General features: G+C 44.6%; 1 long non-coding RNA gene across 1 annotated transcript; it reads right to left on the reverse strand.

The window, feature by feature from the left end:
* Window positions 1-15,262: 15,262 nt before the first annotated feature.
* Window positions 15,263-16,866, reverse strand: LOC140710091 (uncharacterized). Its single transcript, XR_012090955.1, has 4 exons — window positions 16,765-16,866; window positions 16,391-16,635; window positions 16,019-16,087; window positions 15,263-15,541 (listed from the first exon to the last, which is right to left on the reverse strand). It is a non-coding gene; the product is annotated as an uncharacterized lncRNA (long non-coding RNA).
* Between the last annotated feature and the right edge of the window lie 3,516 nt (window positions 16,867-20,382).

Genomic DNA, 20,382 nt, shown 5'->3' on the forward strand with positions numbered 1-20,382 from the left:
AAGAGTTCAGTTAGGACAGATTGGTTTGGAGGTATCTGTGGGACATGCTGGTAGAGATGCCTGGACAGAGGGTGGATGCATGGGTCTGAACTCCAGGGAAGAGATCTTGGAGATCCCAGCACTGATGTAAATTGAAGTTGTAGAAGTGGGTGAGATGCTCCAAGGGAGAGCAAGTAGGGGGCCAGAAATGAAGATTCAGGGAAGTCTGGGGCACAGCACACCCTTGACCTGAGCAAGGGGAGCCTACAGCCATTCTGGCTCTGCAGACACCCCCTTGCCATCCCCTCTGGAGCCCCAACCTTGGTAAGCAGAAGAACTACCACCCACCATCATTCCCTCTGGCCTGCCTCTGTGGGGAGCAAAGCATTCGCGGGACTCCTCCCTCCCTGCCCTTGTGCATTTTGCTCTCTATTTGCTGTCCAGGTTTGCCTGTCTGTGGGCTTGCTTTCCTTTCCCTCCAGAAACACTAAAAGGGGCAGAGAGATCGCCTACCATCCCCCACCACCCACCATAGGAGCATGAAACGATGGGAGCTGCTGAGGTGCAGCCTGGAGACCCCTTGGGTGCCTTGGCGTCTGTCTGCTCCCTCAGCCGCTGGGTGCTCAGCCCCCTGCTAGACCCAGGCCTTTCAGAGCTGATGGCCTTGTTCCGCTTGTTCTCCAGACACGGTTTAGGTAATGCACATTCTTGTGACCCTGCCACAGTGCCTTAGACTTGAACTTCTGAACACTGGGCTCTGTGGAAACCTCTCAGCCCTGAATAGCTGGCACTTTATTGGTGTTTCTCTCCCCTCTTTTGAAGAAGGAATTTAATGCTTTTCTTTTTTCAGGATGGGTTTGTTGCCAATAACAGCAACATGCAGAAGCTGCTCAGAGCAGTTTTGGTTGGTAGTGAGGTTTGAGGATGTGGAGGTGAGGGGGGCTGCAGCCTGGCCAGCCCGTTTGCATGGGTCCTCACCTTCTTTTTGTTGTTATTGTTGTTGTAATAAATGCAAGACAACCTTAGCCTTTGTTTGTCCCTGTTGACAACTTGGGTATCCTCTCTTCCACCCAGACTCTGTCTCCTTGAACTGGAAATCTCTCTTTTTCTTAAAATTTGGATTCTCACGTGAAGTTTAGAATCTGAAGTAGACAGAGGCTGCTCTGAGCTCTAGGACAAGAAAAGGGGGGAGGTTTCCTACCCTAATTTGTAATTAAGGGAATTTGGGAAAAGCCAAAGCAACAATGTCGTTTCAGAAATATCAATCTCTCAAGACATTTCTCCAAAATTGAAATAGATTTCAATTATGGAGTGAAAATGTATCCATGGGAATGACAGAGAGTTTGGTTTGCCTAAAAATAACTCTGTAGTCAAGGGTAATATAGCTATGTAATAAGTTAATCAAGAAAGGAAAGTTTTCATATAGAAAGCACTTTAAGGAATCACTCCAAATTGTCACAGCATCTACTCTGAGATCTTCCAGTTGCTTTCAGGGTGATTTACTTACCAGCACTTTGGAACTTACTAGTATAAACTGTAGCCTTCTGGTATAAAATTTATACAAAAAAGAATAGGTGTGTACAAAGAGGCAATCTGCATTCTCATGATGTATCATTCCACCTGATAACTGGGCTTTCATAAAACTGTGCAGGAGATACAAACAGGTCCATTGGTTCATTCCTCTGCCTCCAGTCCTTGAACACGAGCCAACTCAGACAGCAGGGCAGCCATTCCCTTCCCAGGACTCCTCTGGAAACCTGCTCACTGCTTCAGTTTTGGTTGCCTTATCTTGAGCATCTGATATTTATTGATGTACCTTCTAGCTCTGATAACCACTCCTGTGGTCCCCCCATGACCATCATGTTTACTCTGAGATTGCCCTTCTGGGATGGTAACCCTGCCCAAGGCCCTCCTTCTGTCCTTATTCTGGGCCAGATGTTAACAGCTAGCCAATGGGATCAATACACTGGGGAAGGAGGGTGTTTTGGGAGTCTGGGAGTTGCATTTTCTAGTTAACATATTTGCATTTTAGTAGGGGTCTCCTGGGGCAGGGAATGTTAATTTAAAGAAAATTCTAGGCATTGAAACAAGCTGGTGTGTGTGTGTGTGTGTGTGTGTGTGTGTGTGTGGTGTGATGGAAGAAGAACAGAATAAGAAGGAGGCCAACAAAGAGGAAGAGAAGGAAAAGGAAAAAGAGAAGGAGGATGGAGAAGGGGAAAGGGAAGAGGAAGAACACAGTGGCCACCATCTATCAATTCAGAAAAAGAGCATAGAGAACACCCATTGTTCCTTCCATTCAGAGATGACCACTGCTAATACCTTGTATATATCTTCCCAAGCACCTAGTGTCATAGATATAAATGAACTTCCTTATCTCTAGCAGTCAAATTGAGACAATTTTATAAACTTAAAAGAAAATTGCACACAATTTCTGTATGTACCATTTAGTAACACTTACATTCCTTGTTCCAGTAGCTCCACTTCTAGGAATCTATCCTAAGGAGAAATCTAGATTAATAAAAACAACCTTAGCCATCATGTACTGAAGGTTGATTATGTACCAAGGGTCTTACACACATTGGCTTATTTAATTCTTACACCAACTCTACCAAGCAGATAACATCATCTCTCACCTGAGACTGGAGAAGTTAAGGACCTTGTCCAGGGACCTTAGCAGGCACCTCTGCTAGCAGGTTAGTCTGGAACTGGAACTCAGTGTGCAGCAGGTACCCCAGGATAAGGCATCATCCATCTGGACCCTCTTAGAAGTCAGTGAACCCCCTTGTCCCAAGTTTCCTGTCCTCTACATATGCTCCAAAGGCCCTGGGGTAGGGGAGGAATGTGACCCAAAGTCTTGCCCTCACATCCAGTGCTGAGCAGCAGCAGGTAGCAGTGCCTGCTGGGCCTCCCACCTGCTTAATTTCCCCTTCCATGAAGCCTTCCAACATCTGTTAGACCAAACTTGTCTTTATTTGTATTTATTTATTTAGAGACAGAGTCTCACTCTATCATCCAGGCTGAAGGGCAGTGGTCCGATCTCGGCTCACTGCAACCTCTACCTCCCGGGTTCAAGCGATTCGTCTGCCTCAGCCTCCAGAGTAGCCAGGATTACCATGTCCGGCTAATTTTTGTATTTTTAGTAGAGACAAGGTTTCACCATGTTGGCCAAGCAGGTCTCGAACTCCTGTCCTCAAGTGATCTGTGGCCTCCCGAAGATTCCAGGCATGAGCCACCGTGCCTGGCCCAATCTCGTCTCTCTTTTCCATGTGCTCGTGCAGTGCTTCAGGGCTGCCTCAGTCTAGCACAGAAAATACTCTACTGCCTCCCCACTAGTCACAGGCTTGACGGTCTTAATCAGAATTATCTGGGGAAGTGGGGAAAGTGCAAACCTATTGAATCAGATTCTCAGGTTCAGATTTTCTTGTAGCACACTCACACGGGAGAGAAACTTCACTGGCACACATCTCCTCAGAGCAGGGACCTGGTCTCACTGCTCTTCCTGTTTCCCATAGCTCTTAGCACTGTGACGCCCAGCAGCCAGTGTCTGGTGAGTGTCCAGAGCTATTTGCTAGGAAGAAAATGAGAGTAAGGAGAGTGTAAAGGTGGGGTTAAGAGTGCGGAACAACTGAAGAGGATGTAATTTGAGAGAAGAGCGGTGAGATGGGAAACCTCAGGGCTGATCCACGGTGCCCAACTTTGGGGTTCCTTTGAGTGCTAGGATAGATACTCAGTCAATATCTCTTCTCCTTTTCTTTATAGACACATACTTTAGTCCCAGAATTTTTTTTTGAAATCTAAACTTTTGGTGCCAAAATGAGTAATTGTGCATAAAGTGGGTCACAAGGAAGTGATAACGAATGCACAGACTATTTTAACTGCTGAATCAGAAATCGCTCTGCTACATTATGAAATATGCAGGAAGGAAAATAAGCAGATGATAGAAGTGGAAGGAATCCTAAAATAATATTTTCACAAACAAATTCTGACCCAACACAGGCTTTGGCGGGGGTGGAGGGGTGGCGGGAGCTTCCATGCTACACATTCCTGAGAGTTGAAGAATCGGAATAAAATTGCCAAAGTAGAAATCTTTCCAAATGACGTAGGATCTCCTGAGGCACAAAGCCACCCAAACCCGCAGCCCGAAAGGCTTCTGCCATTTCATGGGGGGGTCTCAGTCACCCCGCTACACAGCATGGGCAGGTCGGGATTAAAGAAAGCAAAGACAAAACAAAACCCACAAACAAAACTTAAAAACCGTTCTATTTTTTCTTCCTAACACAAACAAACAAAACCCACTTTTTCGGTTTCTTTTATTTCATGGATTTTTAAAAATTGTGCTAAAACATATGTAATATAAGTTACCATTTTAGCTTTTTTTTTTTTTTTTTTTTTTTTTTTGAGGCAGAGTCTCACTCTGTCGCTCAGGCTGGAGTGTAGTGGTGCGATCTCGGCTCACTGCAACCTCTGTCTCCCGGGTTCAAGAGATTCTTGTGCCTCAGCCTTCCAAGTAGCTGGGGTTGCAGGCACCCGCCACCACACCCAGCTAATTTTTGTATTTTCAGTAGAGATGGGGTTTCGCCATGTTGGCCAGGCTGGTCTTGAACTCCCAACCTCAGGTGATCTGCCCGCCTCACTGCCACTGTGTCCGGCCCATTTTAGCTTTTTTTTTTTTTTTGGAGACAAAGTCTTGCTCTGTAGCCCAGGCTGGAGTGCAGTGGCACAACCTCACCTCACTGCAACCCCTGCTTCCTGGGTTCAAGAGATTCTCCTGCCTCAGCCTCCTTAGCAGCTGGGACTACAGGCACCTGCCACCACAGCCAGCTAATTTTTGTATTTTTAGTAGAGACAGAGTTTCACCATATTGGCCAGGCTGGTCTCGAATTCCTGTCCTCGTGATCTGCCCGCCTTGGCCTCCCAAAGTACTGGGATTACAGGCATGAGCCACCATGCCCAGCCAGCCATTTTTAAGTGTACAATTCAGTGGCCTTAAGTACATTCACAACTCACTTAATATTGTGCAACTGTCACCATTATCTATTTCCAGGACTTCTTGCATCATCTCAAACAGAAACTCTGTACCCAATAAGCAATAATTCCATATTCTCTCATGCCCCAGCTCCTGGTAACCACCATTCTACTTTCTGCCTCTATGAATTTGTCTGCTCTAGATACCTCATATAAATTGAATTACACAATATTTGTCCTTTTGTACCAGCTCGCTCCTTCCCTCCCTCGCTCCCGCCCTTCCTTCCTTCCCTTTTCCTCTCTTTCTCTTTCTCTTTCCTTCTTTTGATGGAGTCTCACTCTGTCGCCCAGGCTGGAGTGCAATGGCGTGATCTTGGCTCACTGCAATCTCTGCCTTCCAGGTTCAAGCAATTCTCTTGCCTCAGCCTCCTGCATAGCTGGGATTACAGGCACACGCCACCACACCAGGCTAATTTTATGTATTTTTAGTAGATACGGGGTTTCACTGTGTTAGCCAGGATGGTCTTGATCCCTGGACCTTGTGATCCGCCTGCCTTGACCTCCCGAAGTGTTGGGATTACAGGCGTGAGCCACCGCACCTGGGCTTTTTTTTTTTTTCCAGACCTATTTAGTATCAAAGTACCACACTTATTTCACTCAGCATGACGTTTTCAAGGTTCATTTATGTTGCAGCATGTATCAGAATTGATTCCTCTTTATGGTTGAATCATATCCCATTGTATGTACATGCTACGTTTTGTGTATCCACTCATCTGTTGGTGGGTAAATCGTTTCCATTTTTGGCTATTGGGAATAATTCTGCTATGAACACCCATGTACCAGTATCTGCTTGAGTCCCTGTTTTCAATTCTTTTGAGTGTACATTTAGGAGTGGAATTGCTGAATCATACGGTAACTTTATGTTTATGTTCTGAGAAGCCACAGGCTGTTTTCCATAGTGTCTGCACCATTTCACATTCCCATCATCAGTGCACAAGTATTCCAATACTTCTACATCCTCACTCACACTTACTATTTTTCTTTAAAAAAATAAAATAAAATAACAGACATCCTATTGGATGTGAAATGATATCTCATTGTGGTTTTGATAGACTTGTAAGCAGAAATCATACCAAGGACACATATTACAGGTAATTCCCATAGCTTAGGTTTTTCAACAAAAACTAGGAATCAACATGTACTGAAGATATACTAAGGATGTTTATAATTTATCTTATTTTGCACACTATCTTCTTGTTTATCTTATTTTTGATGTGAAGATCTAAACTGACCTCTTATATTCTCATTTTATGTATTAATTTTTCTTCTAGATATATGTTTCAGTTTATCCAATGTTCTAAAAATGGTGTATAAGACATTCAAGGCCGGGCGCGGTGGCTCAAGCCTGTAATCCCAGCACTTTGGGAGGCCGAGGTGGGTGGATCACGAGGTCAGGAGATCGAGACCATCCTGGCTAACATGGTGAAACCCCGTCTCTACTAAAAATACAAAAAACTAGCCGGGCGTGGTGGCAGGCGCCTGTAGTCCCAGCTACTTGGAGGCTGAGGCAGGAGAATGGCGTAAACCCGGGAGGCGGAGCTTGCAGTGAGCCGAGATCGCGCCACTGCACTCCAGCCTGGGTGACACAGCGAGACTCCGTCTCAAAAAAAAAAAAAAAAAAAAAAAAAAAGACATTCAAAAAATTTTAATCTGTGATGACAGTTGTCATTACTTCTGTTATCCTATTGAAACAGCCTCTGGAGATGAGTCAGTTCTTTTAATTTCTTTTCTTTTCTTTTTTTTTTTTTTTGAGACAGAGTCTCACTCTGTCACCCAGACTGGAGTACAGTGGCATGATCTTGGCTCACTACAATCTCTGCCTCCTGGGTTCAAGTGATTCTCCTGCCTTAGTCTCCCATGTTGCTGGGATTACAGGCGTGTGCCACTATGCCCGGCTAATTTTTTGTATATTTAGTAGAGATAGGGTTTCACCATGTTGGCCAGGCTTGTCTCGAATTCCTGACCTCAAGTGATCCACCTGCTTCGGTCTCCCAAAGTGCTGGGGTTACAGGCGTGAGCCACCGCGCCTGGTCCCTTTTAATTTCATTATTAAGTTATGTAGTGTTTTCCAGTTAACAGAACAAAAATGAGAAGAGAAGTTATTTCCTTGAGGTTGAGCTGTGGTCTTTTCTTAAGACAATTATTATAGTCAAGTGACAGGCCTGATGTATTGAAATATTTTCTGTTAAATGTTACCTTTCTTTGAATGCAACCAACACATTTGAAAAGAGAGACCTTTTGTGAACACTTGGTCAACAAATACTTGAGGGCCAACTATGAGCCAGTCATTGTTCTGGGTACTGGACACACACTGGTGACTAAACAAGCCTCATGGCATGTGGTAGAAGTTTCCAGAAATGGGATAGTCCTATTCTTATTGCCTTTTTTATGAACATCCTAAGGGTTAACTTTGAAGAATTCTCAGATAAATTTTGCTCAAGATTAAATTATACTTATTGAACTGATTTTTACCCCCCCCCCCCGACATTTTTCCCAAAAGGATGTGAATTAGCTTACAAGGGATACATATAGCAATGTTAATACACAGGTAAAATCAGGATCAAAAAGAAAGGAAAGTAGCAATATATTAGACCTAAGTTGTATACGTTTAACACAATTACTATTATGTAGTTACTATGATACCATCTGATACACACTCTAGGGATGCATTTGATTGGGAAAAAAAATTAACATTGATTTAAACAAGTAGGGGCTCATTTATATCCTATGACAAGAATCCTGAAATTGTGCAATTCAGGGCTGGTACAGTAACTCTCTACCAGGAACCCAGGTACTGTTTCCTTTTGCTCTGCCATTCTTAGCAGGCAGGCCTTTGTCCTCATGCTGTCGCCTCATGGTTCCACAATGGTTGCTGCACTTTGAGGCAGGCAGGAAGGAGAAGGGCAAAGCAGCGAAGGCTTTCTCCTGCCTTACCTTTTTTTTTTTTCAGACAGAGTCTCTGTCATTCATGCTGGAGTGCAGTGGTGGTATCATGTCTCATTGCAGCCTCAACCTCCCAGGCTCAAGTGAGCCTCCCACTTCAGCCTCCTGAGTAGCTGGAACTACAGGAGCATGCCACCATGCCTGACTAATTTTTAAATATGCTGTGGAGATAGGGTCTCACTATGCTGCCCACACAGGTCTTGAACTTCTAGGCTCAAGCCATCCTCCCACCTCAGTCTCCTCAAGTACTGGGATTACAGGAGTGAGTCACCACACCTGGCCTTTACATTTTTTTAATCTGGAAGAAATATCCTGTCAAGAACTATGAAGGGTCTGAGACTTTTTTATTTTAATTCCACTGTTTGCATTGCTATAAAAAGCCCCTCCTCCCTTTTTTGTTATTTTTTTTGTAGAGATGGGGTTTCCTCATGTTGCCCAGGCTGGTCTCAAACTCCTGAGCTCAAGTGATCCCTGCCTTGGCCTCCCCAAGTGTTAGGATTACAGGCGTGAGCCACTGCGCCTGGCCTGGGTCTGAGTTGTTTTTTTTGTTTGTTTGTTTGTTTGATATGGCGTCTCGCTCTGTCGCCAGGCTGGAGTGCAGTGGCACGATCTTGGCTCACTGCAACCTCTGCCCCCTGGGTTCAAGCGATTTTCATGACTCAGCCTCCCAAATAGCTGGGATTACAGGCATGCGCCACCACACCCAGCTAATTTTTGTATTTTTAGTAGAGATGGGGTTTCACCATGTTGGCCAGGATGATCTTGATCTCCTGACCTCGTGATTCGCCTGCCTCAGCCTCCCAAAGAGCTGGGATTACAGGCTTGAGCCACTGCGCCTGGCCTAGGGTCTGAAATTTTATCCTACTTATAACTAAGTTAGCCTGTTATGATTTCACGGATGCGGGCAAAAGACATGAGACTCTGGGGTCAGACACAATGAACTTTATTATGCACAACACAGCAGGCAGTATAAGCATCAGTATAGTAGCAGTGTCCTCAAGTCCCCCAGGGGCAATACAGAAAGTCCCACGCGAATGCCAGCACATGCAGTGAGTTCTTTATATAGGAGTGGAACCCTGAGCTTAGGGACCCCAAATTTTATATAATGGGCAGTAGGCAGGCCTGCCCTTTGCTCTGGAGGGAAACATTATCTATGTTTTCTAAGGTTCTAAGCAAGCTCCCCTTTTCTCTGGGGAAACAGCTTCTCTATTTTCCAAGCACACATACTATACCAACATCCTTGGAAAATATGATCAAATAAAAGGCAGCCAGTGTGTCTGCTTGCAAGATATACAGAAATGTGGCCGGGCACGGAGGCTCAGGCCTGTAATTCCAGCACTTTGGGAGGCCGAGGTGGGTGGATCACGAGGTCAGAAGATTGACACCATCCTGGCTAACACGGTGAAACCCCGTCTCTACTAAAAATACAAAAAATTAGCCCGGTGTGGTGGCGGGCGCCTGTAGTCCCAGCTACTCCGGAGGCTGAGGCAGGAGAATGGCATGAACCCAGGAGGTGGAGCTTGCAGTGAGCTGAGATCGTGTTACTGCACTCCAACCTGGGTGACAAAGTGAGACTCCGTCTCAAAAACAAAACAAAACAAAACAAATACAGAAATGCGTGAGAACATGGAGAAATGTCTCCCAACAATATCTTTCTCAGGGATTTCTGTCTATGTATTACTGGCTGGGACTATAGCATATGGCCACCTCTCACTGCAAGGGAGGTTATGAAATGGAGTATTTTTGCTTGGGCACATTGCTGCTCTAAATAAAACTGTGGTTCTCTTAGTAAGGAGGGACAAGCAAAGGATGGAGTTTCGCGAGAGCAAGGCAAAAACCTTTCCCAAGGGTTTTTGTCTAATGTGTGGCCAACATCTTTTTCTCATGGTACAATGAATATTATGGCACCTTATTTACTGAACCTTATAGAAACAACCTGTACAACTTAGACAGAAGAAAATGTGAGCTTTTAGTCCCAATCAAGTATTGTTTTACCAATTTCAAATAAGCGATTGGCAGTTTAGTGCAGAATTTTAATGTCATGGCTGCATAATATCTGAGTGTACGAGCCCATAATTCCTTAGAACTATTTTCATTTTTTAAAAATTCGTATCAGTTATTTTTACAGACCATATTTTGGGGGTGAAAAATTGTTAACAATTCTCTTAATTCAAGAAAAATTCTGTGTCATGAATTTCCCCCAGTCTTTGAGTATGTATAGCTTAAAGAACATGTTCTACTTTGTGAACAGATAGGTGTTTGGTAAGAGGTTTATAAATATACTTTTTCTGGTTTCATTTATTTTAAGAGAATTTTTTTTCACCTCATGACAGTCATTTGGGGCTGACAATGTTACCATGGTAACCATGTTCCAACATCCTGGTTGCTAGTGAATATTGATCCTTAGCACTTCAACACCCTTCACTACAATGTTCACCTCTCCACATGAAGGAGGCTCTGCTCAGAGAGCACACTGAGGTCAAGGAGTCCTGGCTAGGTACCACAGAATAAATCTGCAGAATTTTCCTCCCAGGAACCCCACCATCTAAAGATCCCATTGAGAATCTGACTCAACCCACAACATTCTGGCTTACATTTTCACTGAAACAGATAGGAGCAAAACTTCTTTGTTTCCTTTTCAGCTGCATCGCGAGAGCTCAGCAGCTCAGTCAATGCAACACAGAAGGCACTGAGGGAAAATTTCAGATGAGAATGGATGTGTCCTCTCCAGAGGCAAAGAAGTTTGCAAATTACTTTTTGAAGGCCTCACTATATAATTTTGAGGTTAAAAATGCTTTCCTCCTGGGAAGGAGAGATTTTAATCTGGGTTGTATGCTGGAACTTAATGATTGATCCAAATCAGAGTCCAGAGGCCTCCTGGGAATGATGATCGTCAGGGCTACAGTGGGGCAACTGCAGATGGAGCTTGCCCCTCTTCTCCATAAATGGAGAAGAGCCTCTCGCCTTCAGTGAGGTTTTGTGCATAAGAAAGGGGAGGCTTGTTAGAGACAGCAGCTTTGAAAACTTAATTCTCCTTGCCAAGAACTAATGGACTGTCTTCAATGTGCATGAAAATGCATCTGCACAGTGACCAGAGAAGCCAAAATGAGGCCTCTACAGACCTAATTTGGCATCAATTTATCTCCATATGAGAAAGTCTGGATGTACTTATTTTACTCTCTGCTGTAACCAAGAAAAAAACAAACAAAAACCCGGCAAAGGTTCATTGAGACAACAGTCGGTCACAAAAAAGGAATTTGAACCAAGATAACGTAGTTACATTTTATCCACATGTTCCTGAAGCCAGTGTGCTAATAGTTAACGAATGCTATTTAGCCCTTCACCATTAGATTAACATTTAACCAAATCAGCATAGACTTTGTGTGACTAAAAGAATCTACACACACACACACACACACACACACACACACACACCTTTTTTTTTTTTTTTGAGACGGAATCTCGCTCTGTTGCTCAGGCTGCAGTGCAGTGGCACAATCTCGGCTCACTGCAACCTCCATCTCCCAGGTTCAAGTAATTCTACTGCCACAGCCTTCTGAGTAACTGGGATTACAGGTGTGTGCCACCATGCCCGGTTAATTTTTCTATTTTTAGTAGAGACAGGGTTTCACCAAGTTGGCCAGGCTGGTCTCAGAATTCCTGACCTCAAGTGATCTGCCCACCTAGGCCTCCCAAAGTTCTGGGATTACAGGCATAAGCCACCACACCAGGCACAGATTTTGATATCTCAAGAACTATGGACAAAATTAAAGAATTCCAAGACCAATTAAAGAATTCCAAGTGAGACAATTCATTTTCTTAGGATCTTGGTCCTGTGTTTGGAGAGGCAATGTGTGTTTTAGTGAAATGTAAATCCAGGGAGAAAGTACAGTAGAAGAAACTGCTCACCTGTCCTTGTAGTCATAGCTAACTTTTATGCAGCTCTATCAGCTAGGCAGTATTTACTCATCAATTCCGGGAGGTGAGTGCTGTTATAATCTCCATTTTCCAATTGTGACAACAGAGACACAGAGAAGTTAAGTGACTTGCCCAACATCACCCAGCTAGTTTTACAGGACCATGCTCTTTGTATAAGTTGTTACACATGGTCCCCCTAGCTTTGTGGCTCACGATCCTCTGTGCAGAATGCTATTGTGGAAAGCAGGGAGAAAATCAAACTGTGGTATACTGGGAGGGAAAAAACAAAGGAAAGCTCTTAAGGCGACAACAAGGACAATGTCTCCAAGGACAGTGCAATTTCTCATCAGTGAGGTACTAGTCAGGCTCCCCAGCCTCAGAGGCCCATCAAGGGTTTCTTCGCTGCCAGAGTCATGCTGTTCAACTGCTCGTAGGGGTGCTTCAGTGCTGGAAAGGAGCCCAGGCAGTAGGGCTGCCAGAGACCTGGCTGGTCTACCCAAAGACAAAGGAGGATGCCATTCCTCTGTAAGTTCTCTTTCAAATGACCTTTCTGAGATAGATCTTGTCTGCTTTAGGGTCTGCCCTCCTCAGTACATCCTCTCCAGCTCCAAAAAGACACATCCCTTGATATCCATCCAGTTCTCCCAATGGCCTTGGATGCTTGTGACTGTGCTTTCCAGGGCAATGGAGTCATTCCTAGTTTCTTGAAGGATCTTATCAGAGTGAATGTGGTGTGACGTTTGGGTACAGATTGGCTTATCAGCAAAATGCACCTTTTAAAATTCATGCTGCCTGTTTTCCCTGGAAAATGAGGCTCTGTTTAATCCAAATAATATATGGAGAATGTTCAGAACTATGATGTTATTGTCTGTTGTTGGAGATTGAAAAGCAGAGAGGAAATATGCTAATAGCTCCCTTTGGAATTTCTTCACCTGCCTTCTCAATACAGTAAAGGTCTCTTAGGTCTCAAACCTTTGCACCATTTATCATTAGGCCATTAAGATAATGAGTGCCTGTGACCCTAAAATGTGCATTATCACAATCATTTGGTTTAAAAATATATGAATATCTCTAATAAAAGGGATGATTATATCAATTTTTAAAAACTTTAAAAATCCAATGGCAAGTCCTCTTGGTTAAGCCCATAATATCAGGTCTCATAATTTTATATTTTATTTATTTATTTATTTGAGATGGAGTCTTGCTCTGTCACCCAGGCTGAAGTGCAGTGGTGTGATTTCGGCTCACTGCTACCTCCACCTCCTGGGTTCAAGTGATTCTCCTGCCTCAGCCTCCTGATTAGCTGGGATTACAGGTGTGTGCCACCACACTGGGCTAATTTTTTGTATTTTTAGTAGAGACAGTATTTCACCATGTTGGCCAGGCTGGCCTTGAACTCCTGACCTCAAGTGATCTGCCTGCCTTGGCATCCCAAAATGCTGTGATTACAGGCATGAGCCCCTGTGCCTGGCGAGGTTTAGTTTTAAACTGGTGATTTAAAGTATAATTTAGTTGTTCCTCTGAAGATTATAACTTAAAAAAAAAATAACATTTGGAGATAATTGTTCACATTTGCCTAAGGATGTTTCCCTTTGAAAATGCATAATAGAATGTAAAATTATGATTTATAATAGCTCTCAGTTTATAATTAAAATAAAAATGAGAACATTCAAGTAAATGAAACAACTAGATATTTCTAAAAGGTATTCTTTATATGAAGAGTCGAGGTAACATGTTTCGTTAGCATTCTTCGACATTGATTTAATTTTTTTTTCTGCTTTTGTGCAAGTGAGGTGGGGAGGAGCAGATGTTTTGCCTCTAGTGAGACAATAATTTGCTTCATTACTATTGTTTGATTTTGCCTTGTTTGTGCCTGTGAATTACTAACAGAGGCTTGCAGCACTCTCTATGGGGCCTGAAATGTACAATAAGGGGCCAGAAGGCCTTGAGAGAGCGGAAAAAGAAATCATCACCCTAGCCTCACCCAGTCACCTGTCTCCAGGCAAAATAATTCCCTGTCCTTCATGATTCAGAGAAGACCAGCCCCACTCAGCTGCTGTTGCCAACCAACCACAGTTCTTGTTACCCTGGGCCACAAGTGCCTTATCCACCAGATTGAGAAAGTTAATGCCAGAGGGAAGTGAGAAACTAACTATGGAAGAGTGGACCCATGTTGCACAAAACATAGTTTTAGGGAAAGACTTGTGCACAAAGATGGGTGAGTATGAATGGGGTCTGGCTGGAATATGGCAGAGAAGAAATTCAACTATGCAATAAGATAAATCAAAGCAAAGATGCTAATGAAAGACTGATGTGGTCATTAAAAAAAAACATAAAAACAAAAACAAACAAACAAAACAACAGGCTCTTAGTGAATACTTCTAACTGAAAAAAATCTGAAGATGCTGGTCAAAGGATCCTCAGGAGGGAAAAAATCTGGCTTTCCTTGTTAAGGGCCTGTGGAGAGAATAATTGCAGCTTGAATCATGGGGTCTTCTTGGAGACACAGGCACCAAGCATCAGATCTGAACACAGAAGCTGGACCAGTTTGTTAAGTAGGGTGGGGTAGAGGCTGCTAGTTGCCTACCCAGTATCCAGTCTCCTCTTTTTCCTTAGTCACATAACCCAGATTTTAATCTGGGTGGCAGTATGCTCAGCTGAAAAACTACACTTGGAAGCCACATTTGCAGCCTGAAGGCCAGTGAGACATAAGCAGAAGTTGTTGGGTAGTCTTCTGTGGACTCCTAAAGAGGTGTAGACTACTGACACACTCCTTTTTCTCCTTCTCCTTTCCTCCCATGCCTTTCTGGAACAAGGAGATTAACGTGATGATTGGAGCTCTAGCTGCCACATTGGACCATGAAGTTATCTGTTTTTTGTTCTTTTTTTTTAATTAATTTTTAGTTTTATTTCAATAGTTTTTGGGGTATAGGTGGTTTTTGATTACATGGATAGGTTCTTTAGTGGTGATTTCTGAGATTTTAGTGCACCTGTCAACCGAGCAGTGTACACTGTACCCGATATGTAGTCTCTTATCCCTCACCTCCTCTCACCTTCCCCCACACCGAGTCCTCAAAGTTCATATGTTATTCTTATACCTTTGCATCCTCATAGCTTATGACATGATCTTGAAGATGAAAACTGTATACTAAGGATGGCAGGACGAAAAGATAGAACTTTGATGATGCTGTAGCTCCCATACCAGCCAGACTCCAGCCTTCTTTTATATGAGAGAGAAATAAGCTTCTATTTTGTTGTAAACTCTCTTACTTCTTCATTCACCCAGGACATCACAAGCTTAGGGATCTTGGAAAGGCTTTGACAGAGGAGTGAAAAACTGGCGTGTTTTGGTTTGTTTATTTGTTTCAGTTAAATAAACTGTAAGATAAAGGTGATTTAAAAGGACAAAATACAGTCTCTGAGCTCAGTCATAAAAAGGAATCAAGGGATTATGTAATTGCATTATGTGTTTATTTGGTCTAAACAAAAAAGAGCTTTATTCTCTCATGTAAGTGAGAAGTGCAGAGGTCACGTGGGCTTCAGGTAAGGCCTCATGTGCAGCTGGTCGAGTCAATGAAGACCCAGTGTCTTTCTGTGTCTTCTTAGTCTACCATGGTGGCGGCTTTATTCTTGGGCTGTCTTGCCAGATGATCACAAGATGGCTGCCAGACACCACCTGAGTTATGGATGTCCTCATTCACGTTTCCTCAGAGAAAGGAAACTTCTTTCCCAGAAGCCCCTGGCAAAGTCACCTTGCATTGGCCTGCTTTGGGTCACTATCCCTAAGCCAATCTCTGGGGCTAGGATGATGGGGGTCATTGGTTGGCTTAAACCTCCCAAGGTCTACCCAGAGAATTGTGACTATGTGAATCCCTGCCAACAGCATGGCTGGGAAGTATGGGACCCTGCTAGGAAAGAGAAAAGAAGAAAAATGCCTGTGGGGAGGCCGCCTTATGCCCTATGTTTTTCCTGGTCATCCTCACCAGGTAATGTTATTTAAAGGACTTTAATTTTTTAAAAGGCAAATTGCTCCCAAAAGGTCTATTGCTCTCAAATGTCATTTTCAGTAGCCTGAAACCCAGAATTAGGCTTACTGGTTTGCGGTAAGGCGCGGGATTTCCTGAAAAACCTTTGCTTCACTCATTCAACTTACCTCATTCATTAATTCCTCGGTAGACATTTCCTGGGTGCTGGTATGTGTCGCACACTCTGCAGGTCTTGCCTGAGAGGATAAACACATCATAAGCCATTAGGATCGGTGGCACTAGCACATGCGGCACTCGTACTCTTCATGAAGGTCAGGAAGCAAGTAGGAGGGCACGGGAAATAGGACAGGTAAGTTTTGATCATGAGGAGGGAAAAGGCCTAGGAGTTGGGCATAGGGTGACGCCCAGAGAGACTGCACCTGCATGAGTCCCTCAGCGAGGACCTGGGGTGGGCTCTTGGTTCTGTGAACCTCAGAAAGGGAGACTGCTGTGAGGGCTGCATTTGGGGACTTGAAGCGGTGCCTGTTTTGCCGTCTTACCAGGGCAGGCTTTGTAATTGGGGTTTCCGGTCCCCCAGTTAGGAAGTCTCTGGGGGAAAGATGACTAGAGTCTGTGGTTCTTGATTTGGGCTTTGAGAGGATTTGGGGGTCAGATGCTAGGAAATGAGAGTGACATCTCCGAAACTTCCAGGAAGAATCTTCCCCAGCCCAGCTTGTCTGCTGCTCTCCTGACGCTGGAACAGCTTCTCGGGAGTTTTCCATTTTTCATGGCACAATTCTTTCTCCTGCAAGCATAAGAGAATAAGAGCTTCATAACCCAAATAGTTCACAGCGTGGTATTCGCCTCTATTTAAAATCATCTCCCACTGGGTTCAATTAACAATGTACATGTCAAATTATGTCACACCCATTACTTGCTCTAATTTGGTCAGGCTGGGTCAGGCAGTCCCTGAACTGATGGAGCTGTTAACCTCCCAGCAGAGAGTCATGGCTGCTGTGCCTACACTGCCCTTGGCCTTGGCTGTGTCAGGGCAGAACACTGTACTGGGAAAGTACCAGGCAGTGCTGCAGGAAAGGTCAAGTTCATGACGACGGTGACCAGTCATCAATCCCTTTACTGGAACTTTGCTTCTAGAGATGACTATGTGGGTTGAATCGTGGCTCTGTCATTTAGCAGCTGTGTGATCTTGGGCACGTTAACTTTTCTGAGCCTCATTTTCCACATCTGTAAAATGAGACTATTATAACACTTCACTTATGTTTATACTTTTAATTATATTGATATTTATTTCACTAGGGTTGTGGTGAGGATTAAATGCCATAATGCATGTAAAGTGTTTCACATAATGCCTGGCACTTAGCAATAACTCAATACCAGTTATTTAGTAGTAGTATTTAATTTTTAAAAAATCTTGGCCAGGCACGGTGGCTCACGCCTGTAATCCCAGCACTTTGGGAGGCCAAAGTGGGTGAATCACAAGGTCAGGAGATCGAGACCGTCCTGGCTAACACGGTGAAAACCCATCTCTACTAAAAATAGAAAAATTAGCCAGGCGTGATGGCGGGCGTCTGTAGTCCCAGGTACTGGGGAGGCTGAGGCAGGAGAATGGCATGAACCCATGAGGCGGAGCTTGCAGTGAGCCGAGATCGCGCCACTGCATTCCAGCCTGGGGGACAGAGCCAGACTCCATCTCAAAAAAAAAAAAAAGGGAAAAAAGAAAAGAAAAATCTTGTTTGGTCCCTCAAAACTGGGATTTCATCTGAGATCACATTCAGGAAATATTTCATCAGCCCTCAAGAAACTAGGAGAAGACAGGCAGTCTTTCCTGGAATGGGTAGAGGGGAGTCAAAGGATCTGCAACGGTACCTAGACATCAGGATTATTGATATGTGTGCCAAGAGCAACCCTGACTTTAAGAATACCTCTGTGGCCGGGCACGGTGGCTCACGCCTGTAATCCCAGCACTTTGGGAGGCCAAGGCAGGTGGATCACGAGGTCAGGAGATCGAGACCATCCTGGTTAACACAGTGAAACCCCGTCTCTACTAAAAATACAAAAAATTAGCTGGGCGTGTTGGCGGGCGCCTGTAGTCCCAGCTACTCAAGAGGCTGAGGCAGGAGAATGGCGTCAACCCGGGAGGCAGAGCTTGCAGTGAGCCGAGACAGCGCCACTGCACTCCAGCCTGGGCAAAAGAGCGAGACTCCGTCTCAAAAAAAAAAAAAAAAAAAAAAGAACACCTGTGTGGGCACAGAAAGTTTCTTTTCCTGCCTTGGGGTTTCACAGGTCAATCAATCTGTGTGGTCAATCTCTTTGTGGTCAATCTGCAGAGCCCCAAGGAAGAAGGTAGAAGGGTGCTGGCCACTCTCTCCATTTTAGAGGTAAACTGAGGCACAGAGAAGTCTCCACACACATGTACAGTACTTTTCATCTCCTCTCAAAAAACAAGGGAAACTGCAGTAATTGTAGAGCTAGAGGCAGAATCTCTTGCCCAGAGAGACTTGAGACTGAGGCCAATATTGGGGAAAATTACCTTGGTTTACAAGCACAAAGACTATGCTTCTTACCCTCTCTCCACATCCAGAAATCCCTGGGGTACATCAGCAGCCTCCTTTATGATACATCCAGGAGACAGATAGCGTGTTGTAGAAAAAGCCCTGGGTTGTAGTCAAGAAACTTGTACTGTAATCCCAGTCCCACAAAACCAGCGATGTGGCCTTGGAAATGTCACTGAACCTAGTACTGTACTTGAGAAACTGAATGGAAAGGTTTGGACTATATCAGTGATTCCCAAACCTGGATGCTCATGAGAATCCATGTGTGTGCATATGTGCATATGTGTGTGTGTGTTGGGGCAGGGGTAGCTGGAGCCTAGGAATCTGTATTTTGTTTTTTGTTTGTTTTTTGAGACAGAGTCTCACTCTGTCACCCAGGCTGGAGTGCAGTGGCACAATCTCGGCTCACTGCAACCTCCGCCTCTCAGGTTCAAGCGATTCTCCCACCTCAGCCTCCCAAGTAGCTGGGATTACAGGCGTGAGCCACCATGCCTGGCCGGAATCTGTACTTTGGAAGTGTTTAGAAGATTCTCAAGAGCAGTCACTGTTGGGGACCCTGGAACAGATGCTTTCTAGAGTGCCTTGCTGGGCTCGAACATTTTCTGACTCCAAAGCCTCTTTTAGCACATCCCACACAATTCAGTCCAAAGGCAATGTCAGCCCTCACAGTCAGCTCCCATGAGCGAATCAGTGTGTGATCCCACGTGCGTGGGGCTGTCTGTGTGCTCGGGCCCTGGGTCCTGTCTTTCTCGGCTAATTTGACACTGAAGCCTGCATCTTGGGCTCACCTGGGGCCAGTGGTGCCTGGACCCTGACTTGCTCCAGAGGGTTGGGGGCCTTCTTGCCATTGTGCTGTAGTCTAGAACACCAGCTGCACCTGCCCTGAGTCCAAGACCACATTAGGAATCCTGACCAGCCTCCCCCGCACCCTTGAGGCCAGTGTCCTTCACAGGAGTTTTGAATTCACAAAAACGTGTCTTTAGCTGTCTCAGAGTTATGAAAAGTCTCTGTGTTAATAAGGAGCTGTGGAACGCCAGCGCTAAAGCTGTCTTTAACTCTTCTTTCAAAACATTCAATCCTGACATTCTTTGGCTTAGTAAATGGGGAGGAGGCTTTTGCATTTGTGTGGGGGCGAAGAAAGGAATAAACTGTGACTCCCAGGGCTGACTTCTGTCCAGGAAACACGGATCTAGACGTCCTCTGAGTGGCAGAGAGAACAGGAGAGTGGGGCTCTGTGGTGGGAGTGACACAGTGGCCCCTCGCCTGCAGGACACTCCAAACAAGTGGGGTGGGGCTGCATGGGTGAATGCTGGGGTGCAGTGAGCAGAGGAGGGGGTGCTGTGTGCTCACCCACCGTGTGCTCTTACCCGCTGCTGTTGTGTAGGAACACAGTCTAGCGTTACCAAACACGGTGAAACTTGGGATTCTTGGAAGAAATCAGGAATCTCAATTTTACCTGAATTTTCCCAATTTTAAAATGATGGCACATTTAATTTTTACAATTCCTTAGGCCGGGCATGGTGGCTCATGCCTATAATCCCAATACTGGGAGGCTGAGATGAGAGGATCATTTGAGACCAGGAGTTCAAGACCAGACTGGGCAACATAGCAAAACCCCAACTCTATTTTTAAAAAACAAAAACATAAAAAAAAAAATTCCTTAAACCAAGCAAATTGCACCTTCAGGCTATAGTCTGGGTAGAGTCCTGGCCGCAGGACTGGTCTGGGTGTGCTCTAATATTCTGCCCCTAAATAGGCAGAACCCAAAGGAGGTCCTTATTCTTAAGAGCCTCAATCCACTTGGTGGATTTAGGATAAATTATACTTGGTGATGTCCGTTGTTGGAGGGAGAAGGAAGGCTCTGGCTCTCTAAAGCCTTAGGAATCCACTTTCCCTGCCGCTGTATAACAGCCTACTACAACGCCATGGATCAGCAGTCCTCACCTTCCTTCTCCCTCTGTCTGTCCACTGCTCCCAAT

This window comes from Chlorocebus sabaeus, chromosome 24, assembly GCF_047675955.1.
Source record: "Chlorocebus sabaeus isolate Y175 chromosome 24, mChlSab1.0.hap1, whole genome shotgun sequence".
NCBI lineage: Eukaryota > Metazoa > Chordata > Mammalia > Primates > Cercopithecidae > Chlorocebus > Chlorocebus sabaeus.